Source organism: Emydura macquarii, unplaced genomic scaffold (genome assembly GCF_026122565.2).
Source record: "Emydura macquarii macquarii isolate MOO-44397 ecotype Brisbane River unplaced genomic scaffold, CSIRO-AGI_Emac_v2 contig_1045, whole genome shotgun sequence".
NCBI classification, from domain to species: domain Eukaryota; kingdom Metazoa; phylum Chordata; order Testudines; family Chelidae; genus Emydura; species Emydura macquarii.
Window position 1 is genome coordinate 8,846,568 of NW_027131182.1, and position 17,533 is coordinate 8,864,100.

Consider the following 17,533-nt stretch of genomic DNA (forward strand, 5'->3'; position numbering starts at 1 on the left):
CAGCCACCTGTGGGAGCGTGGAAAGAGAGGGGGTCCCACTTGAAACCAAAAAGATGGAGACGGGGTAAAAATCCAATGGCCTTGAGTCGCCTACATCTGAATCCCTTATGTGTGTTGTGAGCGCAGATCTGTAGTGCGAGTCAGATATGAAGGGGAGTAACAGCCACTGGAGCCAAGGCGGAGCCTGAGGTCTTGCGTGAGCCTACCCAGTCTGAAAAGCTGAGGGTTAGGAGAGCTGGTGGCGTGGAATCTCCCTAGCTGTTCTGTTGAGGACACCTAATAATAATACTTAGCAGTGATGTAGCACTTCCTATGCATGTATTTCTCAGCGTTGGGTATTTTCATCTGCATTTTTCAAATGGGGAACCTAAATCATGGTTATGTGGCTTGACGAGGGTCAGATGACAATTACCAGCAGACTCGGAAACAGAACTGACGTTTACGGTTTCATAGGCCTGTGGCCTCTCCACTCCACCATACTGTTTCTCTTCTTTAAAAAGTCAGTATATAAAGACCATGGAGACAAGCACTTTTACAAAGTGATATAAATAAAATAGAATTGGTGCCTGCTCTGAAGCAAAGTTGTGTTCTGTAAATCTGTTATTAATAAAATGCTGAGCTATTGGAAGGGAAGAAGCTGATCAGTTAAGCTGGTACTTCACTGCCTCACTGTGGTGTTATCCTTTTGTAATTACTTAGTCAGGATGGTGGGGCAGATGTCCTGCCAGCTTGCTGCAGCTTTACAATGGCTTCATGTACAATGTACAATGGCTTCATGTACAATGGATATACCACATGTAATTAAAACAGTAGTAGGGGTCCATGAAAGTGTATCTGATTACTAATCCTGCTTCGTTCTTATTTCTCCTCTGTCCACATGTAGCAGTATAATAAACCAGCACTTCCTAGGAGCCTATCCTGCTGTTCCTGACATAATTGTGGAAATACAAAAAGCAGATCAGATGAAGGAGTGACTGATGCTGGCAGGATTAATTATAACATGCTAGCATATTCACCAGCACATTTTGTCTACATAAGCAGTATAATATTACTAAATAACAGTTGCCATTTTGGCCAACACCAGGGACTGAACTAGGAATCTAGTTCTTCAGAACTGAAAGCACGAGTGTCTATAGCTTGAGCTGGATCTTGGGGTGACTGGTGATAGCTATAGAAGACCTATAACCCCTATGGATTAGGCATAGAGAAGGATATGTGACACATGTAAAAGTGGATTACATACTTTTGGACAGAGGAAGTTTGTTCTGAGCATTTGAGGTCCACAGCAGTTTGAATTCCAGATGAGCTCCCATTTATGTGATGGTCATCATCTTGGTAAACACCAAGGAACTCCAGATCTAAAAATATAAATTGCTTTAGCTTGAGTTAAAGAAGCAGGCCCTGAAGCATGGGCTGTAACAAGCATCATGGGGTATGCATAACATAAAGTGACCAGTATAGTTATGTATTATTTGTAATACAGTAGTACCTAAGGGACCAACTGAGAGTGGGGCTCCATTGTGCTATGCACTGTACAAAAAAAAGTAGTAGACAGTCCCTGCACTAAAGAGACAAACGGTAGGGGAAAGGGACACAACACAAAAGAGTGAACAATGAGTGAACAAACATGTTAGCTCCGTGATATTTTTTTATTTCATTTTGGGTGGGGTTTTGTTATGCAGTGATTTGTTAGAGGGAAAGACGAAGGAAGGGAGAGGGGACACTGAAGGGAGGAGGTCAGGACAAAGAAGAAGAGAAGCATTGAAGGTATTAAGTGAAGTGAGGCAGAGGTGAAGATACTAGGGTGGTGATAGTGGGGAAACAGCTGAAACTGCTAATCAGCACAGGGGAAAGAACGTCAAGCACAAACTGTAGAAAACTTGACCAACAGACCCTACTTAGGCTAATTGTGTCTATTGAGATATTTAAACTTCTCTCATCATATGAGAACTAAGATACCCAGAACAGGGATTGGTCTCCTTATGTATTTGTACGTCTTGAGCAACTACTGCAATATAAATAAAAAGTTATTATCCTTTTTCGACCTGAGTGGCTTGTCAAAGTTCTGGGCCTTGGGGATATTCCAGTTGGGAATAGAAACTGATGCTGGAATCTGGTATTTTCTTTGATGTAATCTAGTTTATTTACAAAGAATATACAAAATCCTGCTTCTCTAATGCATCAGGAACCAAAACCAAAAGGAGCAGTTTCTTGGCTTATAGGCTCAAGCCTCTTTAGCCAAAAGACTCAGAAGTTCCTTTGCTAGATTTTTCCAGGACCACACTGTGTGCCCAGGTTACTGTTTGCTTTTTTCCTGCCAAGTTACCATCTTGTCTTTTTCACCCACCCATAATACCCACTCACATCTTTGCATACCTGGTGCTAGTTTCTGGGCAGACTATATTAATTCTTGCTTTAGGTATGGCCCCTTCAATGTTTCTTACAACTATTTTAAGTCAGGGGTGTGTTCAGACCTCAGTTTTAAGTCAACCCACCTCATAACAAAGTAATACTACTAGTGTAATGATATTTTAAAATGACTAAATAAAACTGTTTTAAAAATCCTCTTATAAGTTAATATTTGTATTGTTTTATCATGCACATTCAAATAAATATGTTGATATAGCTCAAAACAAACAAAACATTAGTCTTTTAAAAATAATTAGCTTAAATTTATTAAAAATTAAATTTAAAGAGACACCATAAACACCAAAACAAGAAACATTTCTCATATGTATTGCTGTAATATCATATGAACCTGACCAGCACTGGATAGGGTATTATTGTCCTAGCCTGACTGGAAAACTTTCACCCTCTGAGCTGAAAGTAATTAGTCACTAATAATTTGCTGTCCCAGGCAAGCATTTGCTCTTCTTGAATGTGAGGGACATCCATGCTTACTTGCCAGGAGTCAGATGTATGTAATTTGAAGATTTTATATGTAAACTTGTCCATGTCTAGTTTGTTTTATTTATGGTTATTTAATAAGTGAAAAAAATACTGTATTCAAAACCTGTATAAAATTAAGGAGTACAGTAAGAACTGTTTTCTCATAAGAAATACTATATTATATGTACTGTGCTCTTAATAATAATTAAAACAAATTTTATACAAGTGCTTCAGAATATATCAGGTTGAAAAATAAAATGAACTGGGAAAACCTCTCAATTGTTTAATTATTGTAAAATTAAACATATATAAGTACTTTTTCATACAGTCTGTCATATGTATTCTCCTAAATATTGTTGTGCAGTCTTGAAGGTACCATGTGACTAAATGCACCCCTTTATTCACACCCTATCTTTGTACAAAATATGCCATGTGAGCTATAATTTGAAAATAACTCACTGGTCATAATATCATGGTGAAATGTGTGTGGCAACACTAAAATGAACATAAACTGAAATTATGATGGAAATGTGTTTACCAGACAAGTCTGGGGAGGGGATAAACCTGTTCCTCAAAGACAAAGGGCAAGCTAAAGCCTCTAGCTAGGTGTTATCAAAGTTAATTGGAAATCACCCATCAAGTGTCCATTCCTTGGCAATGAAGGGAGGCAGAAACAGATTAATCTGTATTTTAGCAAACAACATGGATCCTCTTTCACCATAAGACTCCATATATCCATCCTCATAGCTGGAAGAAACTTTATGTAGAGGTAGTAACCCTCAGGAAAATGCATTTCAGAAAGTGCCTGAACTATAAAAATGAGGGCGTAAAAATACTCCAGTATCTACCTTTCTTGCTCTCTCTTTCACCTATGAAGACAAAGGAACCATGCCTTGTACTTGAGGGGTGGAAGAATCCTGGCTGGAGAATTGGTCAGCCCTGTTAATGGGACCATACAGCAAGGATTTTACCTTGAACCAAATTTAGTTTAAATGTTAGCTACTAGAAAGCATTTTATCTTAATTTCTCTTGTAACCATTTCTGACTTCACTACATATACTTATACTCACTTAAAATAAATTGCTTTGTAGTTAAATAAACTTGTTTTATTCTTTAATCAAAACTAATCCACTGGTTGTGTTTAAACTGAACTGTTTGGGTAACTCCACTGAAAAAGCACTGTTGAATTTTGACCTCTTACAATGGGACCTTTAATATCTGAACTGTCCAGGAGAGGGACAGGCAGTGCAGAACAAATGTATTTGGGAAAATTTGGTACTGGGAGCATGTTAGGGTCATGCTACAAATGGTAACCAAGGCTGATGGAAGTCAAAATGTGACCAAAGTGCTGCTAGCAGGCCACAGCTATACACAGACTCCCAGGGTGTGACCTGCACACAGTTTGTGACAGGCTCAGCATTCTGAGGCACCCAAGGTTGCAGAGCAGGTGGTGACACAAACCCTAACTAGTCTGGACTGCACCCTGGAATGTGACACCCACGTTTTCTTTTATGCTCTATTTACAGTCATTAAGTACTTTTACAGATACTGTCTTACAGGTTATACAAATAACTTTAAGGTAGCGCTTTAGATTTTTAGAAATATTAATTTATTAGTTCTCAAAACATCTCTGTGAAGTAACAAGCAACCCACACAAAAACTGAGTCAGGAAAGTTACTTGGTATTATCATTAGTGCCCTCATACTCTCTAATAAGTATTTTCTTCATAGATACTTTAACAAACACTCTCTAAGGCATATTCTTCATAGATAAACTACACCACCTACACAGTAGGTACTCCCCTCATCGATATTTCCTACTAACTCTCTGGTGTTTAGGGCTTGTTTACACTTCAAAATTTACTAACTAGCTATTCCCGAATAATAATTATTTTTTCTGGAATATTTAATAGTTCACAGATTCCAAGGCGAGAAGGGACCATTGTGATCATCTAGTCCAGTGATTCTCAACTTGCAGCCTGCTTGAGGTCCAGCTATGTGCTAAAAAAAATTAAGTTTGCTGCTCCCTGGTCCCAGCAGGGGTGGGTCCAGCTGAGAGGGAGCCCTGCTGGAGCTATCCCAGCCAGCAGGGAAGGCAAAGCAGCCTTCTGGGGCAGAGGATGAGTTCAATTGGAAGCCTGTTGCTTCCTCCCTGTGCTTCAGAGACACAGCTAGGGTTGCCAGATGTCTGGTTTTTGACTGGAAAGTCCGGTCTAAAAGGGAACCTGGCAGTGTCTAGTGAGCAGTGCTGACTGGATACTAAAAGTCCAGTTACCACGGACAGGGGGAGGCGCAGGGTCATCAACCCATGGCAGCCCTGGTCATAGTTGGGAGGGCACTGCCCCCTCACTGCCCTAGCACCCCCTATTTCTACAAGTGCTGAGCAGCGATAGCTCTATTTAGTCTGTCAGAAGGAAGGGGGGGGGGGGGGAGTGAGGCTCTGTCCTTCCTATGCTACTCCAGCTCACTCTGCTTCTCTCCCCAACTGAGGCTGACAGCTCCGGCATTCTGCCTCCTGGGTCTTAATGCCCATCATTTTCTACATGTGCTGGATCCTGTTTCTGTACAATAGTGAGTGCCCATAGTGGGGGGAGGCAGGGCAAGGGGGTGGGGAAGGAAGAGAGATGGGATAGGGCAGGGGGAATAGAAGGGGATGGGGGAGTGGGATGGTGTATGGGACAGTGGGGAGAGGAAAGGGGATGGGGGAAAAGAAGGGAATGACTGAATGTGCCACAGTCAGGGGAAGCTCTGCCTCCTTGCTTCTGGGCATCCGTAGAAAAGTGCCCCCTCACTAGCCACAGCAATGTGTCACCTCTTGGGGGGGATGAGCATGCTCCAGGCTGCAGCACGGCCTGGTCTGCAGACAGCACGTGCCTCCGCCTCCTGCTGGCCATGTCTGGATCCAGAGCTCACAGCCACAGAAGCCAAAACTTATCTCTGACTTTTACTAAAAATACTCCGGGGCAGAGAGGGACAAAGAGAGCATTGCCAGGGCTTGCAATTGCTCCAGTCCCATCACTGCTACTGCGACAGAGTCTGAGCACAGTTGCTCCAACCCAGGCATTGCTCCAGTGGGCTGGCCTGCTGCTTCAGCAGCCCCCGGGGAGCTGGCCACTGATCAGTTGTTCTGTAGCAGCCCAGGAGGCTGCCTGGCCACTGATCAGCTGTTCGGGGGTATGGGGGGCTAGCCAGTCAGCTGTTTGGCACACCTAGGCAGCTGCTGATCTGGTGGCAGCCTCTGGGGCTGACAGCTGCTCCAGCTCTGCCCCAGAAAAAGTCATGGAGATCCTGGAAAGTCTCGGAATCCGTGACTTCCCTGACCTCCGTGACAGAATTGTATCCTTAGTGCTGGTGAATCCACTGGTAGGAAATTATTCCAATGATTAATTACTCTCACCATTAAAAATGTACACTGATTTCCAGTCTGAATTTGTCTAGCTTCAGCCTCCAGCCATCAGACCGTGTTATACCTTTCTCCGCTAGACTGAAGCACCCTTATCAAAGAGTTGTTCATTTCTATCTCTTACTTATCCTGGAGGAACTCCCAGGGTAGATACTCTTACTCATAGGCGTGTGCAGCACATTTAATTAGGCTGTGTACCCAGGGAATTCTCATTAGGCTGTGCACCCAGGGAATTCTCATTAGGGGTGTCAAACTCAATTCCACTGGCGGGACACATTTGAATTTCCCGCTGGTGGAATTCTCGCAGTCCTAGTCTCTGCCAAGAAATGCCGCGAGGGACTACAAAGCTCCAAAGGCGGGTGCCTGTCATTGTCTCCTGCACAAGGCACCCACGCTTTCCTCTGAACTGCAACAGGCAACACCTGGAAACTGCTCTCCCCCAGGCCTCTCTGCAGCTCAATCTCTCTCCCTCCCCGCAAGGCAGGGCCCCCTGGAGCCGAGCCGAGCCCTCCCAGCCAGCCACGCGCACTCCAGTCCCGCCCCGCGCGCTCCAACCGCCGCCGCAGCTCCGAGACCCCCTCCCCCCAGTCCGCCACCTCCCGTATTGGAAGAGCGTCGCGAGCGCAGCGACTCGCTCTCTACTCCAGTCTCTATAGTTACGCCCATTTCTCAGCCTGCCGTCAGTCACTGCAGTGGGGGCTTTGCGACACTGTAGGAGTGGAATTACGGCAGCCCGGAGCTTGTCAGCTGATTTACTTACTGCACCCGAGAGAGTGGGGGGGAGAGGGAAGGAGACAGGGGGGGCACAGCGTCCTGGGCAGCCCCATCCCTGCTAGCAGGGGGCCAGGGCTGGGCCGGGCCAAGCATCACAGGCTGCGGCAGGAGCGGGATCCGGTCCAGGCTGTGCAGGTAAGCCCCTCACTGGGGGAGAGGTAACTACCTTAGTCCCATGGGGGGGACCCACTCCTAGGCAGGAGGTTTTGTCTCCTCCTCCTCCAACTGTGGCCTCCCCCTGCAGCGCGAGCCCCGGAGGGGAGGGGGTGTTCTGTGGGGTGGGGTTGGGTTGGGTTGGGTGGCAGGCATATTTCTTTCTCCCTCCCGGTTGGAGTGTGACCCTCATTCAGAAGATACAAAGTCATGGTAGGTGGTAGATACTCATCATTGCTCCTCTGTAGTCTGACTCCTTGTTCACTAGCATAGGGTCAGGTTGGTGGCAGGTGTTCAGTCTTGCCCACTCACACACAGCATGTGTCCCATTTCTGGGGGTTTGAGTTGGTGGCAGACACCTGCTAACATCCTCTTGGAATCAGGCACCCCATTCAGTGGGGCTCAGGGTCTGGCTGAGTTGCAGATGCATTGCTGTCACCAGCCCTTATTGATTCAGTGAATTGTGTGTGACAGTAGCAGCTTTCACTTTCCAAACTGTTATATTCTTTTATATTCCAGTTATTTTCCTCTTGGAAACTGGGCTCAATAAGAGTTGAGTTTCTGGGAATATCATGACATAAAATGTGGTTACAGTATTGGGCAGAGGGAGGATTATTTTTGCATACTGAATAATGGAACATAATGCCTGTGGAGGCGTAACAAATGTTACAGTGGTACAGGATTTTATTTGAGTTGTGGCCACTCTCCATCCCCACAAGTATTATAGTCAGTTAATAGGGGTATGATAGTACCTTTTGCTCATTTAAAGCAAATCCCCTGTTACAGGGTAGTCTTTAGGAATTAGTAACTGTTGGTAATGACTTGATGCTAGTCAGCAACTCATTCCTCTCTCTCCTGTTTTCAGGATTTCATAACCATTGTTTTCCTCTATTTACTGTTGTTAAAAGCAGATGCCTGCACCCACACAGTGCTTTGAGTACTTAAGTGAGACTTCGTGTAGGTACAGATGTCAGCTCCCACAGAGCTCATTGTAGGATTGAGGCCTGTTGTATCTTTTAGAAACTTTTCCTGATGAGAGGAATTTCCCTGTGTGTTGGGACAGGAGGGTCGGCAATGTGAATGAGAGGGTGACAGAAAATGATAATGATTTATTTACAGATTTAGTATCTAATTCTGACAAGATTTATGCACATGCTTAATTTGTGCATGTGAGTAGCTCAACTGAAGTAAATGGGACTCCTGATGTTCATAAAGTTAATCACTTGCATAAGCCTTTGCAAGATTAGAGCCTTAAGAACATAAGAACGGCCATACTGGGTCAGACCAATGGTTCATCTAGCACAGTAGCTTGTCTTCTGACAGTGGCCAGTGCTAGATGCTTCAGAGGGAATGAACAGAAAAGGCCAATTACTGAGTGATCCATCCCGTCATCCAGTCCAGCTTCTGGCAGTCAGAGGGCTAAAGAAACTCAAAACTTGGGGTTGCATCCCTGACCTTGGCTAACATTGATGGACCTATCCTCCATGAACTTATCTAATTTGTTTTTGAACCCAGTTATGCTTCTGGCCTTCACAACATTCCATGGCAACGAGTTCCACAGGTTGACTGTGCATTGTATAGAGAAGTTCTTCCTTTCGTTTATTTTAAACCCACTGCCTATTAATTTAACTTGGTGACCCCTGGTTCTTGTTTTATGTGAAGTGGTAAATAACATTTTCTTATTCACTTTCTCCATACTATTCATTAATTTTAGACCTCTATTATATCCCCCTTAGTTGTCTCTTTTCTAAACTGAACAGGCCCAGTCTTTTTAATCTCTCTCCTCACATGGAAGCTGTTCCATACTCCCAATCCTTTTTGTTGCCCTTCTCTGTACCTTTTCCCAATTCTAATATATCTTTTTTGAGATGGCGTGACCAGAAGTATAAATCTTGCTATAGTAACACAGCCTCTGACTAGGTTAGAGATTTAATGAATTCAGTAAACTGAGTTATGGTGGCACCTTTTGCTCACTGAATGTTGTGATCTTGTTTTAGGAAATGTTGATAGCTTTAGATATCATTCACTAATAGAGGAAACCTCTGCTTCTTCCTCCTTCCACAAGTTTCAGTACAGAAAGCAAGATGATAATAATTGTCATCATACGTTTTTTGTAATACACCCATGTACCTTAAAGCACTCTACAGATAGCAGTATAAGGTAAATTATTATATGATGCAGCCTCTTTTGATCTGTTACAGAGAAGTTCTCTAAGAAATTAGTAGCTTTGAAAATAACCCCTGATTAGGGAAACTTGTATGAGTTGTATAAGAAAAGTCATCATCACATGGTTCCTATTGTTTTATGTAATGCCTTCCTTAATAGAAGACAAGATAATCTTAGGAAACAGCAAGGAGTTTTAAATCTAGTTTCATAACTGCCTTGAACAACTTATACTTCATGTGACAGCTTGAAATAGGAAGGTTTTTTTGAGAAAAAATGAAAGTGAGTTTTTAAGTCTCATCAAAACATAAAGGAAAAAACCCTACATTACAGAAATGAGATGTTTTAAAAAGCTGGCTAAAATTAATCCCACATAAGTGATTTTATAAAATGAGAAACTAGAAATAATTAATCTTCTTGTATTATAAACAACTGTAGAAGGTATTTTTATCCTCAATCTCAATTTGTACTGTTAAAAATTAGTCTGCATATGTATATCTTTAATAATTCTATTCACTCACTCAGCTGGGGTGAGTAAAATATTCATTTTTGGCTTTTTCATTATCATTGCTATCATAATTAAAGTTTGGGGTGTAGATCTTGTGTCTGGACTGGTAATATTTTATGAATGTTTTGCAAAGCAGTAAGGTCCTATTTTTAGAAGGTCTGCTTATTTATCATTGATTTGGTATGCATTTGGCAATAGTGTTTAGAGAATTAATATTATTTATTTGCATTACGGAAGTACATAAGACCCAATCACAGATCAGGGCCCCATTATACTAACTGCTGTACAAACAAGTAACAAGAAGACAGTCCCTGCCCTAGAGCACTCATACTGTTGGTATATGATAAGATGCAATAGGTAGCTAAGACAGACAAATGACCTAGGGTGGCACTGGAGAATTGACAAAATGAGGCAACACTAAAGCAAGCACATGTTGCACACAAAACAGAAATCTTAGATCACCACTAGCCTAGTTGCTACCACTAGATAGGCCCAGCTGCAAAAAGTCTAAATAAATTATGTACACATATATCTGAGAACTTCAAATCTTGGCCTTCTGAGATGTGAAATATTTGCAGATGAATTTAATTCCAAGGTTTAGACAAAATTCATCATTTAAATGAGTAAAAGTAGCATTTTGTATAGTTTCTTAAAAAAAATTGAGGCTGGATCCTTCAAAAACTTAACGCACACGCTCAACAGGACTACTTGCTGCACGTAAAATTAAATGTGGCTAAGTGTGATGGAGTTACATTTATGACGGTTGGAATAGAATAGTTTCCTCTACAATATGAGGTAATTCATTTTCATTTTGCTGACTATGCTTTTATTCATGTTCCAAAGATATTTCAGACATTTCTGAAATGGCTAGAGAGAGAATTAATGAATGTATAGTATACCCATTGCTGTATATTTGAGTACCTAGTCTCAGGTGAAATACAAGGATTTACCCCTAAAGGTAAAAGGAATAGCTGATTTTCCAGACCAATTTAATGCTTGGACAGCCTGACAGCCAGGTTGCAATCATTATATAGATGCCCATGCATAATACCTGGACTGAAATCAAATACTCAGTTTATGTGAGCCCCTACACAGTCCACAAACTTGGGTCAAGTTCAAAATAGTGACTTAAGACCTCATCCTGCAAATGGTTATGCATGTTCTTAACTTTAGTAACACAACCAGTCCCATTGGACTTCAGTTGGTCTATTAATTGTTAAGCATGTGCATAAGTTAACAGGATTGGGGTCTTAGAGGTGAAAGTCTTTGTGTTCTGTTGTTAGTCCATAGATACATCGTCATTTTGACAGCTGCTTTAATTTTTTTGTCACCAGATCACTAGAGTTGAGCATCATAAAATGAATAAATTTACAGTTTAACTTACAGCTGTTAACTCTTCTCTTCAGTTCCTTTCTCTGGGTGGATGTGTGGGTGGGTGGAAGTTACATTGAAACTTGCCAACCTAAATATCTTTTTGCTAGGCCTGCTTGCTGACTTTCAGCATGTAAGTAATATCCTTCTGTGCTAGCACAACAAGAAATTCACTTCTTGATTGTACTATAATGTTGTAAAGAAATGGTTTTTAACCTGGAATTAATTGTGTTCTTAGAGTTGAGGATTCCTCCTCTTGTTGTTCCTTAATGCTGCTGTAATGAAAAACTGCATGCAAAGAATTTGGATTCTTGCAATGCTTTCTTCAGTTGTATTTTGTGTGTAAATATGTACATGTTAAAACAGAATTGAAGGCATGTAACTGTTATTTGCAATTCAATACATTGAGTGGATAAAGTACAAGGGAATAGTTGTCATTCCCTATTCTGGTAGAATGTTCTACGCTTACCAGCTGTCAATCCAGCTGATAGTAACAGTCTGTGGTATGTGTCAAAATTAAAGATCTGCCTTCAAAATCATATTACTGTACTTAGTATAATGCAATGTATGCACTCTAAGACTGTATTTATTGCAGTGATTCAAAGGCATTTCCATCATTGACACTTTTCAAGTTATTTATCTGAATATATATAAAATACATAATTTTCTTCCTTTAATTTTAATAATAGGCTAGGAAAGCACCTAGCTGCCTTTAAATTAGATAAAGCTGAATGCAAATCATCATCACGGCAAATTCCAAAAAGATGTAGCCTCCTTGCTGATCAAATGCCATCTGGATCAGTAACTACCTAGGGCCTTAACGTGATCTGGCTGGGTATTCAATTTATATCCAATCCAGGCGATCCTATTGTGCCACTGGAAGAGCTGTCCTCCCGCCCCCCCTTTCGCTATAACAAACCCCTGCCTATACCAAACAAACGTCTTGAATCCCAGGGGTTTGTTATAGTGAGGGCATACTGTACTCTTTGAATATAATCTTTCAACCAGTTATGCACCGATCTTATAGTAATTTAACAGCACTTCCCTAGTTTGTTTTTTTAATTGAAAGAATTAAAAGCATGTGCAAAATTTGAAAATATAAATAGTAAAGGCATTATATTTGACAAATTATAGTGTCATAAAATAAAGTTCTTTATCTTACATGCTTGAGACATAGAGTAATGGACTCTTTAAGGATAGGCTTTCAACTGAGGTTAGGTTTCTTATGCTGAACCATCTTGGTCAGATAATGTTCTCAGTTATTCTATGTTAACTTGCTTGGTTTGGTGGTGACTAACAGTACCTGTTGTGTAAAATAGTAAATGAAAGTGTCCCATGCTTAAGTTCATTCATAGATATCCAGCGTCATAAAACTCTCTAGCATTGTTCTTCAGTTTTCTGTTGAGAACCTTCTAGCCCCAATTGATCCACTTGATATATCTTGTTAAGAATGAAAATGCCATTTAGTTTAGAGGGGACTCTGGCTTGAATTAAAGAGGTTTATATAAAAAAAAAATTTGATCCAAAATTTCAAGGAGTATACCTTGTTTAGGAAATGCATGGATTATAATAACTTTGCTCAAACAGATATGATCTGGGATAAATTCTTAACTTCCTTTCCAAGTATCAGTCATAAATTGTGCACCAGAATGTAATTTGAAATAATTTTCCAGATTAATGCATTTGATCTCCTAAATATTGACCTTTATTTGAATTTAAAATTTGTTATTGAGTAGTGATTTCTCTGACTGTAGAATGCGTAGTAAAAATGTTCTAAAAATATTGGATTTATTTAATATGATTATCTGACTATTTGGACTCTTTTGCAATTTAAGTAATTACTTTCTTAGTGAATAAATCTGAACATAAACTTGGTAATATAAGAGGGTTTTTTTTTTTTTTTGTGCATATTAGTTTGTGGCAGGGACTTTACCAGTTTTCTTTTACTATGGAAAACAGAATTGAAGTTCTGTTACTAAATGTATATGTAAAATATTTGTGTATATTATGGAGACGCCAGTAACTGCTCCTAGTTAAGACTGCATTGAGACTGTCACTTGCAATTAACCAGGACTGAAATCCCTGTGTTTCACACTTCAGTGGTTGAACTTAGTTTCCAAAATTGTCACAATAACATTCAGGAGGGCAACTGGATTTCCTATGTCTCTTAAGTGTTTATTGGCTTTTGCAAAAGAAACTTTAAAATGCTCCCTTTTTGAAATGTTTGTTTTTCACACTTTTCTTTAGGCTCACCATACAGAGCAACCATAGTTGCCATAAATTCCAAACTTCACTCACCTGCTTTGGGTATGTCTACATAATTAAAAGCCTGGGGCTGGCCTGTGCCAGCTGACTTGCGCTCTCAGGGCTCAGGATAAGGGGCTGTTTAATTACAGTGTAGATGTTCGGACTCGGGTTGCAGTCTGAACTCGGGGACCCTCCCACCTCCAGCCCAAGCCCCAACGTCTGCACCGCAGTTAAACATCCCCTTGGCCCGAGCCCCATGATCCCAAGTCAGTTGGCATGGGCCAGCCATGTGTTTTTTTTATTGTAGTGTAGACATATCCTTACACACACTTCTGATATTTTGGACATAGTTAATATAATATACACAGTTATTTACTTATTCAGGATTAATGTTTAAGCTATGCAAAGACTAGCCAGTGGAAATGTGCAGATCCATCAGATACTTGAGTTATGGATAAACACACAAAAATAAAAAATCATTCTCTTGAAATGTTTTTTAGATAGCTATATTCTGCACTTAACTCTGATGAGGCAGGCTGGGCAGCAAGTCATATGGGAGTGGGCCATCAGGAAGAGATGGAGCATGAAGGGGTGAAAGGATGTTTATCTGGGATGGGGAGCAGAAGGCTCCAGTCTCAAAGAGAGCATGACCAGCTGAGTGGGTTTTGGGGAGATGAGTGGCAGGTAGCAGGATTGTACAGAGGGCCTGAAGGAGATAAGTGCCCAGAGACACTGGTGGGAGAAGGCTAAGGGAAGTATGCAAGAGGAAAAAGGGAGAAAAGACAATCCAGGTTTGTCAAGTCTCTTATAATTCATTAGAATAAAGATCAACTCCCTTTGCTTCTCCCATGCACGGGCCCCTCATAACTCAAATCCCAATTCTTCCTTCATACTGCCCTCTGCCTAATTCTGGTGTATGTTGCACACACAACATGCACCCTCCAATCCTTGAGAAAGATGATTTGAAGTTTAAAAAAGCATGTTAAATATATCGGAATGGAGCAGTAAAGTACATGATGTGTTAAAATAGCCTCTTTTTTCTTCAGTTTTTTCTGTTTGTGTTTTTCCAGTAATAAAATGGGAATTTAAAAGGTGCTGGAATGTAACATTTAGAGTTAGTTTAAAAACTGAGCTCTCTAGTTGAAAGTGGAGGCGATGTTGAGTCTTAAGGCTTTTCTACCTGGGGACACTCAGGAAAATTAATCAAAATTAACTAAGGGTGTGAATTTAAGGTGGATTAGTTAAACTGCATTAAACCTCTGTGTGGAGACACTCATTCAGAATTAAAGTGGCCTTAATTCATTGTATTTTAATTCAGTGAATTAAACTAAACTGAACTAATGCCAATTTAATTCTGAGTTAAACTAATCCAAGAATTCAGTGAATAAGACAAATTGAAGTAAGGCTACTTTAATTTTGAATGAGTGTGACCACGCAAGGGTTTAATTCAGTTTAGTTTATTTTAAATTCACACCTTTAGTTAATTTGGAATAATTTTCCTGAATGTCATGTAGACAAGCCTATAGGATGGGAGAGATACAGTTCACTTTTGGGCATCCAACTTTAATGCCACATTCCTGGTCCTCCAAAAATTGACAGAGTCCCCTAGGGAAGAAGTACAGATAACTAAAATGTGATATTGCATTATGTAATTGTTCATTCCCTTCTGCTTTTTGATCATTTGCTAGCAGATACATTCATCTGCTATTGTAGCTTGCTGTCATTGATGTAAAAATATTGATTGCTTACTGACATTAAATGAGTTTTTTTTAAGGATATGTGTTTGGTGTTCAGTAATGATAGAGAAGCTGTATACATAGTCCAACTTCTTCAGCTGTTAACATGAGCCTGTGGTATTTCCTGAAAATGAAGTTTTTAATGAAGGCATTGAGATATAATAAAAAACTAGAAGAAAACAGGTAGCTATGGAGACTAATCTGCTTCTTTTTTAAAGCGTTTAATCTTAAATATTCTAATGAAGGTTTGCTGTGTCGTGTTTAGGCACAAGATTCTGAAATTACTTTTTCCAGTAAAAGTATAAAAATAGACAAACTTTGTTTTTCTGTGTATGCCTATATTTTCCAAGAAATTTCCCACATCCTAATATTCTGCAGGACATTTCCTTTCTTTGTTTGTTTTTTGTTTGTTTGATTAGGTGGGGAGATTGGATTTGAAAATATTCTAAAACTTTTTTATGTGTTTGTAAATATTTTTCTGAAAGCTTGTCTATTATGAAATTCTTAGTTATATGTAGTACAGCTCAGTTAAAAGTTTTTTAAATCAATTAGTTGATTAAAACAGTTAACTTGGAGTTATGCAGAAAAATTGTAGAAGAGAAGAAATAAAGTTTGTGTTTTAATAGAGAATCATCTGTATTAATGTGAAAATATTGGCATTTGGAAGATGGTCTAAAATTGAGTTATTACAAATTCAAGACTGTGCTACTATCTATTTCCTGGAATAGAAGCAGTAGAAAATAAAAAGGCACATGTACAAAGTATTTTTCATAGTGCTTATTAAGTTTTGTACTAGTTTCTTAGATTATCATTGTTCTGTGTATTTAGTGATGGATTGCCATTTTGTCCATTTTCTTCAAAAATAAAAAATAAACAGCTATGATACATTCCCAGTGCGATATCACTTATTGTGATTAACAAATACAGATGCTGGGTAATTGTAGTGAAATCAACAATTTTAATATTTGTTGTTTAGACAATATTTTTGCTAGTCAGAGGTTAAAAGAATGGCACATATATTTGTATGTATGAAAGAGTGAAAGGGTAATACCTTGGTTTCATGATTAACTCTAGATCATCTTTCCACACCCCTTATACAAGTGCTGTGGTTATAGGAGTGAATTTTTGGGAAGGTAAACAAGGAAGAGCACTTCAGGAAAGTGAGGCTATAGTCCAGATGATGTAGGACTGGAGTAAGTCCCAAGCTAACTTTTTCTTTCCTGTTGCTGATAAACTCTTTACTTTTTTTCCTTATAAACACCATGCATTGAAAAGACCTTGTTGACTGCAATTCTTTTTTAGTTATTCCACTAGTTTACAAAGTATTCTTATGTTGTGTCAGGATTATGATTTATGCAGTGTTGTTGTAGACATGTTGTTCCCAGGATATCAGTGAGAAAGAGTGGGTGAGGTAATATCTTTTATTGGACTACGATATGCAGTTTTTATTACCTTGGCATACGTGCACAAATGCACCCCCCCCCCCCCTTTTTTTTTTTTGATACTGCAATAGTTGAAATTTTTTTGTACATACTGCTTTGAACATTTTTTAGCAACAAAAATTTTGCTAATGTTTTAACTAAAGTATCTATGAAGTATCACAACTTTTTAACAATGCGGTCATTGTATATGGGTTTTTTAATTAATTCTTTTACCTGTGTTACAGTTCAGTTATTGGGAACAGTCAGGAAGGGAACAATTGATCTGGCATTACATAACAATCAAGAATAAATTTTCAGGCATATTGCTACAGAAACTCATTCTGATATAATTTGATCTGTATTGTAGATAACGCTGTCTACCCTGGTTCTGCACTATTCTTGTTTATTAAATCATAGTTCTTTATAAATGTTGTCTAATCAAACACAAGACAGGCTGCCACAAATTGATCTTCCACAGTAAGTGACAGCTTATGTTGTTTTCTTGGCTTGGGCTTTGGCTTCGTGGAAAAAAAAATTGTATCTCTGCTGCTTTACAGAAGTTTACCACTTGGTAGCTCTGATGTGTTCTTCAGTAATTTTCCAGAACTGTGCTATTCTCATTGTAACTGTTTTCTGTGTTTCTTTGTTCAAAATTCTACCATTAGCCCATTATTCATTAAAACAACCCTGGTACATTATTTAACGCCATAAATGTAGGCAACACCTTGGAAAACATACACAAAGTTTCTTCCCTGAAGAGTTTGCATGATAACTTCATTTTGTTAGGTGGGATAGCACTATTAAGCTAAGAGGTGTTATAGGGCTATAATGAGCTTAATGTAATGTGGAAAGCTCAAGGAAACAAGTTT

The 17,533-nt window shown here is 39.7% G+C and overlaps 1 protein-coding gene across 4 annotated transcripts in view; it reads left to right on the top strand.

Annotated features, from left to right (window-relative positions):
• Positions 1-7,072: 7,072 nt before the first annotated feature.
• WDR7 (WD repeat domain 7) overlaps positions 7,073-17,533 on the top strand; it is a 347,323-nt gene continuing 336,862 nt past the window's right edge. For all 4 annotated transcript variants that reach the window (XM_067545438.1, XM_067545439.1, XM_067545440.1 and 1 more), the window contains exon 1: positions 7,073-7,200. The gene's annotated coding sequence lies outside the window, so the exon portion shown is untranslated. The remainder of the gene's footprint in view (positions 7,201-17,533) is intronic.